We start from the raw sequence: 15,780 nt of genomic DNA, 5'->3' as shown, positions 1-15,780 counted from the left end.
GGGGGAGGGAGGGGGAGGGGGAGGGGGAGGGAGTGGGAGGGGGAGGGAGTGGGAGGGGGAGGGGGGTGGGAGGGGGAGGGAGTGGGAGGGGGAGGGAGTGGGAGGGGGAGGGAGTGGGAGGGGGAGGGAGTGGGAGGGGGAGGGAGTGGGAGGGGGAGGGAGTGGGAGGGGAGGGAGTGGGAGGGGGAGGGAGTGGGAGGGGGAGGGAGTGGGAGGGGGAGGGGAGTGGGAGGGGGAGGGGGGAGGGGGAGGGGGAGGGGGAGGGAGTGGGAGGGGGAGGGAGTGGGAGGGGGAGGGAGTGGGAGGGGGAGGGAGTGGGAGGGGGAGGGAGTGGGAGTGGGAGGGGGAGGGAGTGGGAGTGGGAGGGGGAGGGAGTGAGTGGGAGGGGGAGGGAGTGAGTGGGAGGGGGAGGGAGTGAGTGGGAGGGGGAGGGGAGTGAGTGGGAGGGGGAGGGAGTGAGTGGGAGGGGGAGGGAGTGAGTGGGAGGGGGAGGGAGTGAGTGGGAGGGGGAGGGAGTGAGTGGGAGGGGGAGGGTGAGTGGGAGGGGGAGGGAGGGAGTGGGAGGGGGAGGGGAGTGGGAGGGGCGGAGGGAGTGAGTGGGAGGGGGAGGGAGGTGAGTGGGAGGGGGAGGGAGGGAGTGGGAGGAGGGGGGGAGGGAGTGGGGGGGGGGAGGGAGGGAGTGGGAGGGGGAGGGAGGGAGTGGGAGGGGGAGGGAGGGAGTGGGAGGGGGAGGGAGGGAGTGGGAGGGGAGGGAGGGAGTGGGAGGGGGGAGGGAGTGGGAGGGGGAGGGAGTGGGAGGGGGAGGGAGTGGGAGGGGGAGGGAGTGGGAGGGGGAGGGGAGGGAGGGGGAGGGAGAGAGAGGGGGAGGGAGAGAGAGGGGGAGGGAGAGAGGGGGAGGGGAGAGAGAGGGGGAGGGAGAGAGAGGGGGAGGGAGAGAGAGGGGGAGGGAGAGAGAGGGGGAGGGAGAGAGAGGGGGAGGGAGAGAGAGGGGGAGGGAGAGAGAGGGTGAGGGAGAGAGAGGGTGAGGGAGAGAGAGGGTGAGGGGAGAGAGAGGGTGAGGGAGAGAGAGGGTGAGGGGAGAGAGAGGGTGAGGAGAGAGAGGGTGAGGGAGGAGAGAGGGAGAGAGAGGGTGAGGGAGAGAGGAGGTGAGGGAGGGAGTGAGGGAGAGAAGAGGGTGAGGGAGAGAGAGGGTGAGGGAGAGAGAGGGTGAGGGAGAGAGAGGGGGGAGAGGGTGAGGGGAGTGAGGGAGAGAGAGGGTGAGGGAGAGAGAGGGGTGAGGGGGAGGAGGGAGAGAGAGGGTGAGGGAGAGAGAGGGTGAGGGAGAGAGAGGGAGGGAGGAGGAGGGAGGAGGAGGGAGGGAGAGAGAGGGTGAGGGAGAGAGTCGTTCTTGGGAGAGGGGGGGAGCAACGCACTGAGCCAATGTTGACGGGAATGTGCCTCGATCTTGACGCAGGCTTCAAATCGATCTCGTGTCCAACAGGAAACATTGTGCCATTATGAACCGTTACTCTTTTAAAAAAAATCAACCACATCACGAGAACGAGCAGCTCTCTCGTGGACAGTGTCTATATTACTTTGCCATTTGCTTATTGCAGTCTCTCACACTTTCGACACTGGGTGCGAGGAATCAGCTGGGTCTATTTCCACATTCCACCCATGCAGCACTCCATCCTATTCCCAACATATTCAATACCTTGCGTTTGTCCACATGGACTTTCACTGGGCAATGTTGAGCTGGTGTGCAAAATCTTGGCTCCCCTTAACTTGATGTCAGATTTTTGAGTGATAAGGGTGAAAAGGGTTATGGGGAGCAGACAGGGAAGTGGAGCTGAGTCCATGATCAGATCAGCCATTAAATGGCGGAGCAGGCTCGAGGGGTCAAATGGCTGACTCCTGCTCCTGTTTCTTATGTTCTATGAATTCAACATTCAGCATGCGATTCCAAGTCATATTAATTAATGCCCATCTGTCTCTCTCGATTATACCACTGTCTGTTTATAGGATTATATATCACACTTGAGTTTAGAAGTGATTATATCTACAAGTTAGGAAAAACACTGGGGCAGAGTTTCCGCTTTGGGCGTAATCGGGAAATTGGGCACAAATCAGGCTGATTTTCCCCCGAGGAGACGTTATGCTTCAAGTGTCCGCCCAAACTCACTTTCATAATCACAAACGGAAAATCTTCCTTGAACCAGCACAATTGGGCAGTGGAATAGAATAGAATTATTTACTTTCGTTCGCATTAAAAAAATATTCATTGTGTATTGAAGAGTGGTAACTTGGTGCAGTTAATGGGTTCGTCACAAAGAATAAGCATTTTCAACAAAGTGTCCAGCAATGTTCCCTCTTGTTTTTTTGGGGGGGGGGGGTGTATGACCCCTTTAAGGGCCTGTTTTGCCCATTCAAAATATCGCTCACGCGCCGTTTCCCGCATTGAAAAGCCAGCTGCGCGGGAATTCCCGAGAGCTGCTCGGCCGTGGAGATTAAAGGAAGCACTGGCGTCCAGTCCTCCACCTGCGTGAGTAAGCTGGTTTTTAAATATCACTGAAAATGACGTTAAATGAGCTATGCTGAATCATCTACTAGTTTAATTGTTGTACCCTGGTCAGTTTCTTAGTAAATTAAATACTTTAATATGTTAAAAACCTTTAAAAATGTGCCTATTAGTGCCTGTGCCAGCTGTGACTCAGTGGGTAACACGCTTGCCCCCGAGACATGGGGTTGTGGGTTCAAGTCCCACTCCAGAGACTTGAGCACATAAATCTAGGCTGACACTCCCAGAGCAGTGCTGAGGGAGCGCCGCACTGTCGGAGGTGCCGTCTTTCAGATGAGACGTTAAACTGAGGCCCTGTTTGCCCTCTCGGGTGAACGTAAATGGCACGATTGCGAAGAAGAGCAGGGGAGTTATCCCTGGTGTCCTGGCCAATATTTATCCCTCAAACATAATCACAAACTGATTATCTGGTCATTGACACGTTGCTGTTTGTGGGAGCTTGCTGTACGCAAACTGGCTGCCGCGTTTCCCACATTACAACAGTGACTACACTCCGAAAAGTACTTCGTTGGCTGTAAAGCGCTTTGAGACGTAGTTGTCAAAGGCGCTATAAAAATGCAAGTCCTTCTTTTTTTCTTTTCTGTGTGCCTAGAAATTTGAAGAGCCTCCTCGAAATGCCACAATCGGCAGAAACTCACGGTCCGCGTTAATATCGACCTGGGGGCATGGCCGGTTGTGTGTGCGGGGCTTACTTCAGGCAAAATTAATTTTAAACCAGGGTTATAGATCGCGGAAACGTAACTTGCATTTAAAATTCCTGCTATCTTTTGCACTGAATTGGCCGATAAAACCAGCGAGTGGCGAGAATGTGGAACTTGGTTGAAGCGAATAGTATAGATGCATTTACAGGGAGGTTAGATTAGCACATGAGGCTGAAGGGAATAGAGAGTTATGCTGATAGAGTTAGATGAGGAAAGACGGAGGAGGCTTGGGTGGAGCATCAACACCAGCATGGACTGGTTGGGCCGAATGGCCTGTTTCCGTGCCGTATATCCTATGTAATCCTGAGAGCTCCAGGCCAAATGTTTTACCATCTTTCCGTTCAAAAGGTCCTACGTCAACAGTGCCTATGGGGTTCACAGCATTAATTACATCTACATCTAGTGACCGCCTGTCACGGTTTATTTTTTAAACAGGTCTTTCCCATTAATGTGACTGTAGTTCCATGCTCTGGCCTTCTTGAATCGCTGCAGTCCATGTGGTGAAGATGCTCCCAGAGTTTTGTAGGGGTAAAAAGCTGAGGCTTTAATGCAAACATTAAAAAAAACACAAAAGACAATTCAATAGATATATTAAATCATCTGTAACATTTGTAACATTTTTGGGGAATTTCAAAATTTTGGACATTAGAATTTCAGTTACTGAGAAGAAAAAAAATGGCGATTCAAATATATTCAGATGAAAGTTGGCAAATTTTCTCCACACCACCACCTCCACGTTCCCCTCCAAGTCACACATCATTCTGACTTGGGAATATACCAGCCGTTCCTTCATCATCGCTGGGTCACAATCCTGGAACTCCCTCCCTAACAGCAGCGTCTGAGCCCCTTCACCACACGGACTGCAGCGGCTCACCACCACCTTCTCAAGGGCAATTAGGGATGGCCAATAAATGCCGGCCTTGCCAGCCCATGAGCGAATTTTTTTTTAAAGTCTCATATTTGAGCATCTGAAGCCTGCACCACTTCCCAGCGAGCAGTCTAAGCTGCATCACCAATTTGCATTTACGTGTAGCGCCTTTAAAAATAGAGAAATGTGGCAAGCTGCTTCACAGAGGCCTAATCAAGCCAAAAATGGACTCCAAGTCAGGCAGGGGGATGGAATCTGTGGCAAAAGCACAGACATTGTGGCGGGGGCCAAAGATGATGGCTTCGGTCTTCACAACTTTTTTTTTTTTTTAAAACTGTTTTTTAAAACAATTTAAACTGCGGCTCATCCTAGATTGGATGTCAAACAAGCAGCCTGACAACTCAGAGACGCAGCGAAGGAACGAGAGAGTTGGTGACGTCGAGCTCGGTGTCGTATGTGTACATGTGGAAGTTGCTCCCATGTCTTTGGATGGAGTCGCCAAGGGAAGCATGTAAATGAGGAAAAGGAGGGGCCAAAGATGGATTCCGGCAATACTCCAGGAGGTAACACAGTGTAGGGGCAGGAAGAGAAGCCATGACTGGAGATACTCTGCCTATAATTTGATAGCCAAAAGTGGAACCAAGCGAGGGCCACTCCCAGTGAGCTGGACAATGGAGCAGAGGCACTGGAGGTGGGAGGGGGGTGGGGGGGGGGGGGGAATCTACCATGGTCACAGTGGTGGAGGAAGTCCCCTGTGATTCTGATTAGAGCCGTTTCGGTGCTGTGGCCGGGATGGAACCCTGACTGGAGATAACCGAACAATGGAGTTGCGGGAAAAATGGGCACGGATTTGGGATATTCGAGGACTTGAGAGGGGAAAAGGGAGGATGGAGATGGGGCAGTAACTGGCAAGGACCGAGCGGTTCAGGGATGTTAATAACACCCGAGGAGATGGAACAAGTTACAATGTCAGCTAGCGAGCGCCAGGAACGGAAGCCAGGTGGTCAGCAGTTTAATACGAACGGGGCCGAGGGAGCAAGAGACAGATCACGCAGACATGAGCTTGCGGAGGGCACGAGGAGGGATAGGCGAGAAACTAGAGGAGTGGGAAGGGTTAGGGGCAGAAGGGAATGTGGGGGGGAGAGAGCCCGAGGGGAGCTTTGGCTTGGTGGGCAAGGGGAAAGGGAGTGGGAACAGCAGAGGCAGCTTAACGGATACTGTGAATCGCAGTGAGAAAGAAGTTCATGAGCCCCCTCGCACTGCTGTTGGAAGCGAGGGTGGAGGGCGCAGGGCAAAATAGGTCTATGGAGTCCGGTGGTAATGGAGAAAAAACTCCAGGGTTAGTTAAGTACACAAGAAATAGGAGCAGGTGTAGGCCATACAGCCCCTCGAGCCTGCTCCAACATTCAATAAGACCATGGCTGATCATCGACCTCAACTCCACTTTCTCGCCCAATCTCCATATCCCTCGATTCGCCGAGACTCCAAAAATCTCTCAGCCTTGAATATATTCAGAGACTCAGCCTCCACAGCCCTCGAGGGCAGAGAATCCCAAAGATTCACCACCCTCAGTGAAGAAATTCCTCCTCATCTCAGTCCTAAATGGCCGACCCCTTATCCCGAGACTGTTGCCCCCTGGTTCCAGACACTCCAGCCCGGGGAAACAACCTCTCAGCATCGACCCTGTCAATCCCCTTCAGAATCTTGTACCTCTGCTTTTCGGCATTGTTACGAATTGATGCTTGGGGTCACTAGGCACCAGGGGGCGCCACTGTCGGAGGTCATCAGGCTGTACGCACGTGTTCACGAGCCCTGGTATATAAGAGCGAGTACCATGTCATGTGTGCACATTGGGCGCAAATTTAGTTGAACCAGGTTTGCACCCGAGTGAGTTTACAGTCACAAGTCTTTCGAGTCATTATGTACATTACAGGCATGATCCTGGAGTAGTGGGTGGTTTCGGCAGAAGACAGTGGGCCGGATAAGCTTGACAACCAGATCTGGCGGGGGGGGATGACTAAACCAGTTGTGCGCCAGATAGGCTGAGGTGTGTGCTCCTCTGGACTTGAGGGAGCGAAAATGAGGCTATACAAGGGGGAAATGACCAGGATGGGAGGGAGTAAAGGTTACCCTGGGGACCAATACAGAAGTATTGCAGCTAATGGAGAGCCAAAGGCTAGAAATATGGGGGCTACAGCGAGCCCTCGAGTCTGGGGAAGCCTCAACGAGCTTCGGTGAAGGGGAAAAGGGAGTGCAGACAACAGACAATGACCTGGAAGAGGGGACAGAGTGTAGTGTAACAAAATTTGCAGATGACACAAAGATTAGTGGGAAAGCGGGTTGTGTAGAGGACACAGAGAGGCTGCAAAGAGATTTAGATAGGTTAAGCGAATGGGCTAAGGTTTGGCAGATGGAATACAATGTCGGAAAATGTGAGGTCATCCACCTTGGAAAAAAAACAGTAAAAGGAAATATTATTTGAATGGGGAGAAATTACAACATGCTGCGGTGCAGAGGGACCTCGGGGTCCTTGTGCATGAAACTCTTTTAGAGTCTACCTGCAAAAACATAAAACATTAAACCGTGCCACCCGTCCTGGGTGACACACCAGACATTTACAAGGCCCTTTTTTCCTTTTTTTTTTGTGTTTTTCTTTTTTTTTTGGGCGCTAAAAAGTTAGTTTGCAGGTGTAGCAGGTAATCAGGAAGGTGAATGGAATGTTGGCCTTCATTGAGAGAGGGATGGAGTACAAAAGCAGGGAGGTCCTGCTGCAACTGTACAGGGTATTGGTGAGGCCGCACCTGGAGTACTGCGTGCAGTTTTGGTCACCTTACTTAAGGAAGGGATACAGAGACGATTCACTAGGCTGATTCCGGAGATGAGGGGGTTACCTTATGATGATAGATTGAGTAGACTGGGTCTTTACTCGTTGGAGTTCAGAAGGATGAGAGGTGATCTTATAGAAACATTTAAAATAATGAAAGGGATAGATAAGATAGAGGCAGAGAGGTTGTTTCCACTGGTTGGGGAGACTAGAACTAGGGGGCACAGCTTCAAAATACGGGGAAGCCAATTTAAGACCAAGTTGAGAAGGAATTTCTTCTCCCAGAGGGTTGTGAATCTGTGGAATTCTCTGCCCAAGGAAGCAGTTGAGGCTAGCTCATTGAATGTATTCAAATCACAGATCGATAGATTTTTAACCAATAAGGGAATTAAGGGTTATGGGGAGCGGGCGGGTAAGTGGAGCTGAGTCCACGGCCAGATCAGCCATGATCTTGTTGAATGGCGGAGCAGGCTCGAGGGGCTAGATGGCCTACTCCTGTTCCTAATTCTAAAAAAAAAGAAAGGGGAGACCTGCATAGAAACATAGAAATTAGGTGCAGGAGTGGGCCATTCGGCCCTTCGAGCCTGCACCGCCATTCAATAAGATCATGGCTGATCATTCACCTCAGTACCCCTTTCCTGCTTTCTCTCCATACCCCTTGATCCCTTCAGCCGTAAGGGGAAGGTTTAAGGGGACAGAGAAACGGAGTGAATTGAATGTTAGAACACTATTAGGGTGAACATAGGGGGTAGTCAACAGGAAGAGGAAGGTGATGGGAGCAGGAGGGAGCATAGATAGCAGAAATGTGAGAGGAGGGGTGGGGAAAGGTGGAGGAAGAGGGAGGGGCACAGGCAGCATTAATAGGAAGAGTGACAAGAAATACCAGAACATAGGAACAGGAGGAGGCCATTCAGCCGCTCAAGCCTGCTCTGCCGTTCAATTAGACCATGGCTGATCTGTACCCCAACTCCGTATCCCTTCATACCTGTCTCGCTTCCTACTTCCGCCCTAAATGGCTTAGCTCTTATTTTATTATATCCCCTTGTTCTTGATTCCCTCAGCAGAGGAAATAATCTCTCTGTATCTCTACCCAATCAAATACTTTAAACATTTTTAAATACCTCAATTTTTTTTATACTCAGAAGGAATATAAGCCGAGTCTGTCCAACCTGTCCTTGTAATTTAACCTTTTTAGCCGTGGTATCATTCTGGTGAATCTACACGGTACCCCCTCCAACTTTTAAAAATTAGTTCCTGGGATAGAGGCGTCGCTGGCAAGGACCGGCATTTATTGCCCATCCCTCACTGCCCTTGAGAAGGTGGTGGTGAGCCGCCTTCTTGAACCGCTGCAGTCCTGTGTGGTGAAGGTGCTCCCACAGTGCTGTTAGGGAGGGAGTTCCAGGATTGTGACCCAGCGACGATGGAGGAACGGCCGATATATTTCCAAGTCAGGATGGTGTGTGACTTGGAGGGGAACGTGGAGGTGGTGGTGTTCCCATGTACCTGCTGCCCTTGTCCTTCTGGGTGGTAGAGGGCGCGGGTTTGGGAGATGCTGCTGAAGAGAGTTCAATATATTCTGTCTGAGACGTAGTGGCCAAAACTGAGGTGTGATCTGATTTAGGTGTTTGAAATGTTAAAACTGATTTATTACCTGTCTATATACAATGTATATTAGTCGGTTTATAGAATTATAGGAGACCATTCGGCCCATCGTGCCAGTGTTGGCTCTTTGAAAGAACTACCCAATTAGTCTCACTCTTTCCTCGTGGCCCCAGCAATGTTCTCCCCTTCAAGTATTTATACAAATCCCTTTTGAAAGTTACTATTAAATCTGCTTCCACCGCCCTTTCGGGCAGCACATTCTAGATCATAAGAACATAATAGGAGCAGGAGTAGGCCATAAGGCCCCTCGAGTCTGCTCTGCCATTTTATACGATCATAGCTGATCTGATCATGGACTCAGGTCCACTTCCCCGCCCGCTCCCCATAACCCTTAACTCCCTTATCGTTTAAGAAACTGTCTATCTCTGTCGTAAATTTATTCAATGACCCAGCTTCCACAGCTCTCTGAGACAGCAAATTCCACAGATTTACAACCCTCAGAGAAGAAATTTCTCCTTATCTCTGTTTTAAATGGGCGGCCCCTTATTCTAAGATCATGCCCTCTAGTTCTAGTCTCCACCATCAGTGGAAACATCCTCTCTGCATCCACCTTGTCAAGCCCCCTCATAATTTTATACATTTCGATAAGATCACCTCTCATTCTTCTGAATTCCAATGAGTAGAGGCCCAACCTCCTCAACCTTTCCTCATAAGTCAACCCTCTCATCCCTGGAATCAACCTAGTGAACCTTCTCTGAACTGCCTCCCAAGCAAGTATATCCTTTCGTAAATATGGAAACCAAAACTGCACGCAGTATTCCAGGTGTGGCCTCACCAATACCTTATATAGTTGTAGCAAGACTTCCCTGCTTTTATACTCCATCAGGCTTTTGACGAGGTCCCACACAAGAGATTAGTGTGCAAAATTAAAGCACCTGGTATTGGGGGTAATGTGCTGACGTGGATAGAGAACTGGTTGGCAGACAGGAAAGAGAGAGTCGAGATAAACGGGTCCTTTTGAGAATGGCAGGCAGTGACTACTGGGGTAGCACAAGGTTCAGTGCTGGGACCCCAGCTATTTACAATATATATCATCCCCAGCTATTTACAATATATATCAATGATTTAGACAAAGGAATTGAATGTAATATCTCCAAGTTTGCAGATGACACTAAGCTGGGTGACAGTGTGAGCTGTGAGGAGGATGCTAAGAGGCTGCAGGGTGACTTGGATAGGTTAGGTGAGTGGGCAAATGCATGGCAGATGCATTATAATGTGGCGAGGTTATCCACTTTGGTGGCAAAAACAGGAAGGCAGATTATCTGAATGGTGACAGATTAGTAAAAGGGGAGGTGCAACGAGACCTGGGTGTCATGGTACATCAGTCATTGAAAGTTGGCATATAGGTACAGCAGGCAGTTAAGAAAGCAAATGGCATGTTGGCCTTCATAGCAAGGGGATTTGAGTATAGGAGCAGGGAGGTCTTACTGCAGTTGTACAGGGCCTTGGTGAGGCCACACCTTGAATATTGTGTTCAGTTTTGGTCTCCTAATCTGAGGAAGGACATTCTCGCTATTGAGGGAGTGCAGCGAAGGTTCACCAGACTGATTCCCAGGATGGCGGGACTGTCATATGAAGAAAGACTGGATCAACTGGGCCTTTATTCACTGGAATTTAGAAGAATGAGAGGGGATCTCATAGAAATGTATAAAATTCTGACAGGGTTGGACAGGTTAGATACAGGAAGAATGTTCCCGATGTTGGGGAAATCCAGAAGTCACAGTCTAAAGATAAGGGGTAAGCCATTTAGGACCGAGATGAGGAGAAACTTTTTCACCCAGAGAATTATGAACCTGTGGAATTCTCTACCACAGAAAGTTGTGAGGCCAGTTCGTTGGATATATTCAAAAGGGAGTTAGATGTGGCCCTTAGAGCTAAAGGGATCAGGGGGTATGGAGAGAAAGCAGGAGTTTGGTACTGAAGTTGTCATGATCAGTCATGATCTTATTGAGTGGTGGTGCAAGCTTGAAGGGCCGAATGGCCTATTCCTGCACCTATTTCTATGTTTCTATCCCCTTTGCAATAAAGACCAAGATACCATTGGCCTTCCTGATCACTTGCTGTACCTGCATACTGTCCTTTTGTGTTTCATGCACAAGTACCCCCCAGGTCCCGCTGTACTGCAGCACTTTGCAATCTTTCCCTATTTAAATAATGTCATTAGCTTTCTGTGTAAAAAAAAAATCTCATGTCGCCTCTGGTTCTTTTGCCAATCACCTTAAATCTGTGTCCTCTGGAAACAGTTTTTTCTAATTTACTATATCAAAATCCTTCATGATTCTGAATAACTATCAAATCACTCCTTAACCTGCTCTGCTCTAAGGAGAGCAACCCTATTTTCTCTAATCTCTCCACATAACTGTAGTCTTTCATCCCTGATAGCATTCTAGTAAATCTCTTCTGCCCCCTCTCCAAGGCCTTGACACCCTTCTGAAAGTGTGGTGCCCAGAATTGGCCAGAATACTCCAGATGGGGCCTAACCAGTGTTTTATAAAGGATTAGCACAACCTCTTTAATTCTGTACTCTACGTCTCTATTTACAAAATCAAGGATCTGAGATGCTTTTTTTTTTAAACAGCATTCTTAACTTGCCATGCCACTTTCAAAAACTTGCATACACACCCCCCAGGTCTCTCTGCTCCTGCACCCCCGTTATCATTGTAGCATCTAGTTTGTATTACCTCTCCTCATTCTTCTAACTACAAATGAATTTAATTTTACTCTTCTCTGCATTAAATTTCATCTGCCATGCATCTGCCCATTTCACCAGTCTGTCTTTGCCCTCCAGAAGTCTGTTACTATCCACCTCATTGTTTACCACATTTCCAAATCATCTGCAAACTTTGAATTTATGCCCTGTACACCCAAGTCCAGCTCATTAATACATATCAAGAAGGGCAGTGGTCCTACTACCAAACCCTGGGAGAACACTACTGTAAACATCAGGGGGCAACGGCTCATCACCACCTTCTCGAGGGCAGTGAGGGATGGGCAATAAATGCCAGCCATGCCAGCGGTGCCCACATCCCAGAAACAATTTTAAAAAAAAACTTGCCTCCAGTCTGAAAGACAACCGTTCACCACTACATTCTGCTTTCTGTCCCTTAGCCAACTTCATATCCACGCTGCCACTGTCCCTTCAATCCCACGGGCTTTCATTTTGCTGACAAGTCGATTACGTGATACTTTATTCAACGTCTTTTGAAAGTCTATAGACACAACATCAAATGCACTACCCTCATAAACCCCCTCAGTTACTTAAAATAACTCAATCAAGTTAGTCAAACATTGTCAATATAGTCACTATATTTATATACATGAATTCACTGGTGAAAATATGCATGAATCTATTTGTTACCCATTCCTGTAGAATACAAAGTGCATTATATTAGTCTGTTTATAGCACATTAATTTCCATGTGTTTGATATATTAATGCATTACCTTTCCCTCTCTAATCTACAGTGCATTATATTAGTCTGTTTATAGTATATTAATGTACACATTTGATATATTAACATAGTACCTTTCCCTCTGTAATCTGCAGTGCATTAGTCTGTTTAGAGTATATTAATGTACATGTTTGATATACTAACGGAGTACCTTTCCCTCAGTAATCTACAGTGCATTATATTAGTCTGTTTATAGTATATTACTGTACATGTTTGATATACTAACAGAGTACCTTTCCCTCTGTAACCTGCAGTGCATTATATTAGTCTGTTTATAATAATTAATGTACATGTTTGATGTACTAACGGAGTACTTTTCCCTCTGTAACCTGCAGTGCATTATATTAGTCTGTTATAGTATAATTACTGTACATGTTTGATATACTAACAGAGTACCTTTCCCTCTGTAACCTGCAGTGCATTATATTAGTCTGTTTATAGTATATTACTGTACATGTTTGATATACTAACGGAGTACCTTTCCCTCTGTAATCTACAGTGTACATGAGACGCTGCATAATGATACCAATTGACTCTGAGACTATGAGTGTTTACTGCCCCTCCCTCCCTCAGTGTGTGCTCTCTCAGTCTGCTCACAGCAGGGTGTGTTACACCAGTTTACAGCTGAGGAGGGCCATTATTTCATTGATTACCTGTGTCCCAGTCACTCCGCCTCCATCTTCCAGACGTTTCCCTATACTCTGTCCCCGGTCCGTCCCCACTCTGCTTCCTCCCTCTCCACTTCCGATTCCGGCTGGTGTTCCCCTTGCCGGAGACCGCCTGCTCCTCCGCGACGCGGCGCCATCTTTGATGCTGGCAATACTGAGAGTGTGTGGGGAGGGACCGTGTGAACAGCTACTGCGGCGCCCTCTTTGATGCTGGCAATGCAGAGAGTGTGGGAGGGATCACGTGAACGGCACATGTGGCGCCATCTTTGATGCTGGCACTGCAGAGTGTGTGTGTGTGTGTGTGTGTGTGCAAGGGGGGAAGGGATCACATGAACGGCGCCATCTTTGATACAGTAGGCGAAGCAGGGAAAACACCTTGTACATTCTGCCAGTGTCTGAACCCATCAACGATGGGACTGTGGCTTTGATGGCAGTCTGGAGTGTGCATGCAATGCAAAGCCATAGGAAGAAAACCCAGCAGGGAAGGGTGAATGAGCCAGAAGCACTAGATAAATGCAAACTCTTCAGTCCCAAATAGAGAGGTCCCAGATAATACCTCAATAGAGATATATAAGAACATAATAGGAGCAGGAGTCGTCGGCCATTTGACCCCTCGAGCCTGCTCCGCCATTCAATAAGATCATGGCTGATCAGCTCCATGATAGAATCATAGAAATTTACAGCACGGAAGAAGGCCATTTCGGCCCATCGTGTCCACGCCGGCCAACAAGAGGCTACCCAGCCTAATCCCACTTTCCAGCTCTTGGTCCGTAGCCCTGTAGGTTACGGCACTTCAGGTGCATATCCAAGTACTTTTAAATGTGGTGAGGGTTTCTGCCTCTACCACCCTTTCGAGCTGTAAGTTCCAGACCCCCACAACCCTCTGGGTGAAGAAATTTCCCCTCACATTCCCTCTAAACCTCCCCCCGATTACTTTTAATTTATGCCCCCTGCTAAGGGAAATAGGCCCTTTCTATCCACTATATCTAGGCCCCTCATAATTTTATACACCTCAATAAGGTCTCCCCTCAGCTTCCTCTGTTCTAAGGAAAACAAAGGTTACTTAACAAGTGAATAAAACTCAGGATCCCTCGTGCATGCCCAGCTTCAGTCACCCATATGCACACACACTGAGGGTGGTGCACTAGACTGATCCCTACTGTTAAAGAATTGAAATAATAAGGGGGAGACTGAAAAGAAATTCATTTTATATCGCTCCTTTAACGACCACTGGACATCCCAAAGCACTTTACAGTCAATTAAGTACTTTTTGAAGTGCAGTCACTGTTGTAATGTAGGAAACGTGGCAGCCACTATGCACACAGCAAGCTCCCACAAACAGCAATGTGATAATGACCAGATAATCTGTTTTTCTGTGATGTTGATCGAGGGATAAATATTGGCCACTGGGGAGAACTCCCCGCTCTTCTTCAAAATAGTGCCATGGGATCTTTTACGTCCACCTGAGAGGTCTGACAGGGCCTTGGTTTAACATCTCATCCGAAAGAAGGCTCCTCTGACAGTGCAGCGCTCCCCCAGTGCTGCACTGGGACGTCAGCCGAGACATTTGTGCTCAAGGTAGACAAGTCCCCTGGTCCTGATGAAATGCATCCCAGAGTATTAAAAGAGATGGCAGAAGTTATAGCAGATGCATTCGTTATAATCTACCAAAATTCTCTGGACTCTGAGGAGATACCAGTGGATTGGAAAGCAGCTAATGTAATGCCTCTGTTTAAAAAAGGGGGCAGACAAAAGGCAGGTAACTATAGGCAGGTTAGTTTAACATCTGTAGTGGGGAAAATGCTTGAAGCTATCTTAAAGGAAGAAATAGCGGGACATCTAGATAGGAATAGTGCAATCAAGCAGATGCAACATAGATTCATGAAGGGGAAATCATGTTTAACTAATTTACTGGAATTCTTTGAGGATATAACGAGCATGGTGGATAGCGGTGTACCGATGGATGTGGTGTATTTAGATTTCCAAAAGACATTCGATAAGGTGCCACACGAAAGGTTACTGCAGAAGATAAAGGTACGCGGAGTCAGAGGAAATGTATTAGCATGGATAGAGAATTGGCTGGTGAACAGAAAGCAGAGTCGGGATAAATGGGTCCTTTTCGGGTTGGAAATCGGTGGTTAGTGGTGTGCCACAGGGATCGGTGCTGGGACCACAACTGTTTACAATATACATAGATGACCTGGAAGAGGGGACAGAGTGTAGTGCAACAAAATTTGCAGATAACACAAAGATTAGTGGGAAAGCGGGTTGTGTAGAGGACACAGAGAGGCTGCAAAGAGATTTAGATAGGTTAAGTGAATGGGCTAAGGTTTGGCAGATGGAATACAATGTTGGAAAATGTGAGGTCATCCACCTTGGAAAAAAAAATAGTAAAAGGGAATTTGAATGGTGAGAAATTACAACATGTTGCGGTGCAGAGGGACCTGGGGTTCCTTGTGCATGAAACTCTTTTGGAGTAAACAAAAACATTAAACCGTGGCCCCCCGATCTGGGGGACGCACCAAACATTTACAACGCCCATTTTTTTTTTTGGCACTAAAATAATATTATTTTCCTAAGTGCCCCCTATAAAAGGGGAGGAGGACACTAAAAAGCACCGGCAATTAAAACAAATGAAACTTTAAAACGTAAAATCAAATTAAAATTTGGTTGCCGGGCGTGATGATGCATTCCAGTCCCTCCGGTGCCCACCTCTCGCGGAAGGCCGCGAGCGTACCGGTGGACGCCGCGTGCTCCATCTCCAAGGACACCCTGGCGCGGATGTACGCGCGGAAGAGAGGCAGTCAGTCAGGTTGAACGACCCCCTCGACCGCCCGCTGCCTGGACCGGCTGATGGCACCCTTGGCCGTGCCCAGGAGCAGTCCTACGAGGAGGCCCTCGGACCTACCCGCTCCCCTCCGCACAGGGTGCCCAAAGATCAGGAGTGTGGGACTGAAGTGCAGCCAGAATTTCAGGAGCAGCCCCTTTAAATAATAAAACAGGGGCTGCAACCTCGTGCATTCCATAAAAACATGGAACACGGACTCTTC

The 15,780-nt window shown here is 48.3% G+C and overlaps 1 protein-coding gene across 1 annotated transcript in view; it reads right to left on the bottom strand.

Moving 5' to 3' along the window:
* The window catches only part of ppp1r11 (protein phosphatase 1, regulatory (inhibitor) subunit 11), an 18,654-nt gene extending 5,850 nt beyond the window's left edge, over nt 1–12,804 (bottom strand). Inside the window, exon 1 of the mRNA XM_070861380.1 lies at nt 12,716–12,804. The gene's annotated coding sequence lies outside the window, so the exon portion shown is untranslated. The remainder of the gene's footprint in view (nt 1–12,715) is intronic.
* Nucleotides 12,805–15,780: the final 2,976 nt, after the last annotated feature.

This window comes from Pristiophorus japonicus, chromosome 19 (assembly GCF_044704955.1).
Source record: "Pristiophorus japonicus isolate sPriJap1 chromosome 19, sPriJap1.hap1, whole genome shotgun sequence".
NCBI classification, from domain to species: Eukaryota; Metazoa; Chordata; class Chondrichthyes; family Pristiophoridae; genus Pristiophorus; species Pristiophorus japonicus.
Note: the sequence above shows the minus strand (reverse complement) of the source record. Positions and strands in the feature narration are given on the sequence as shown.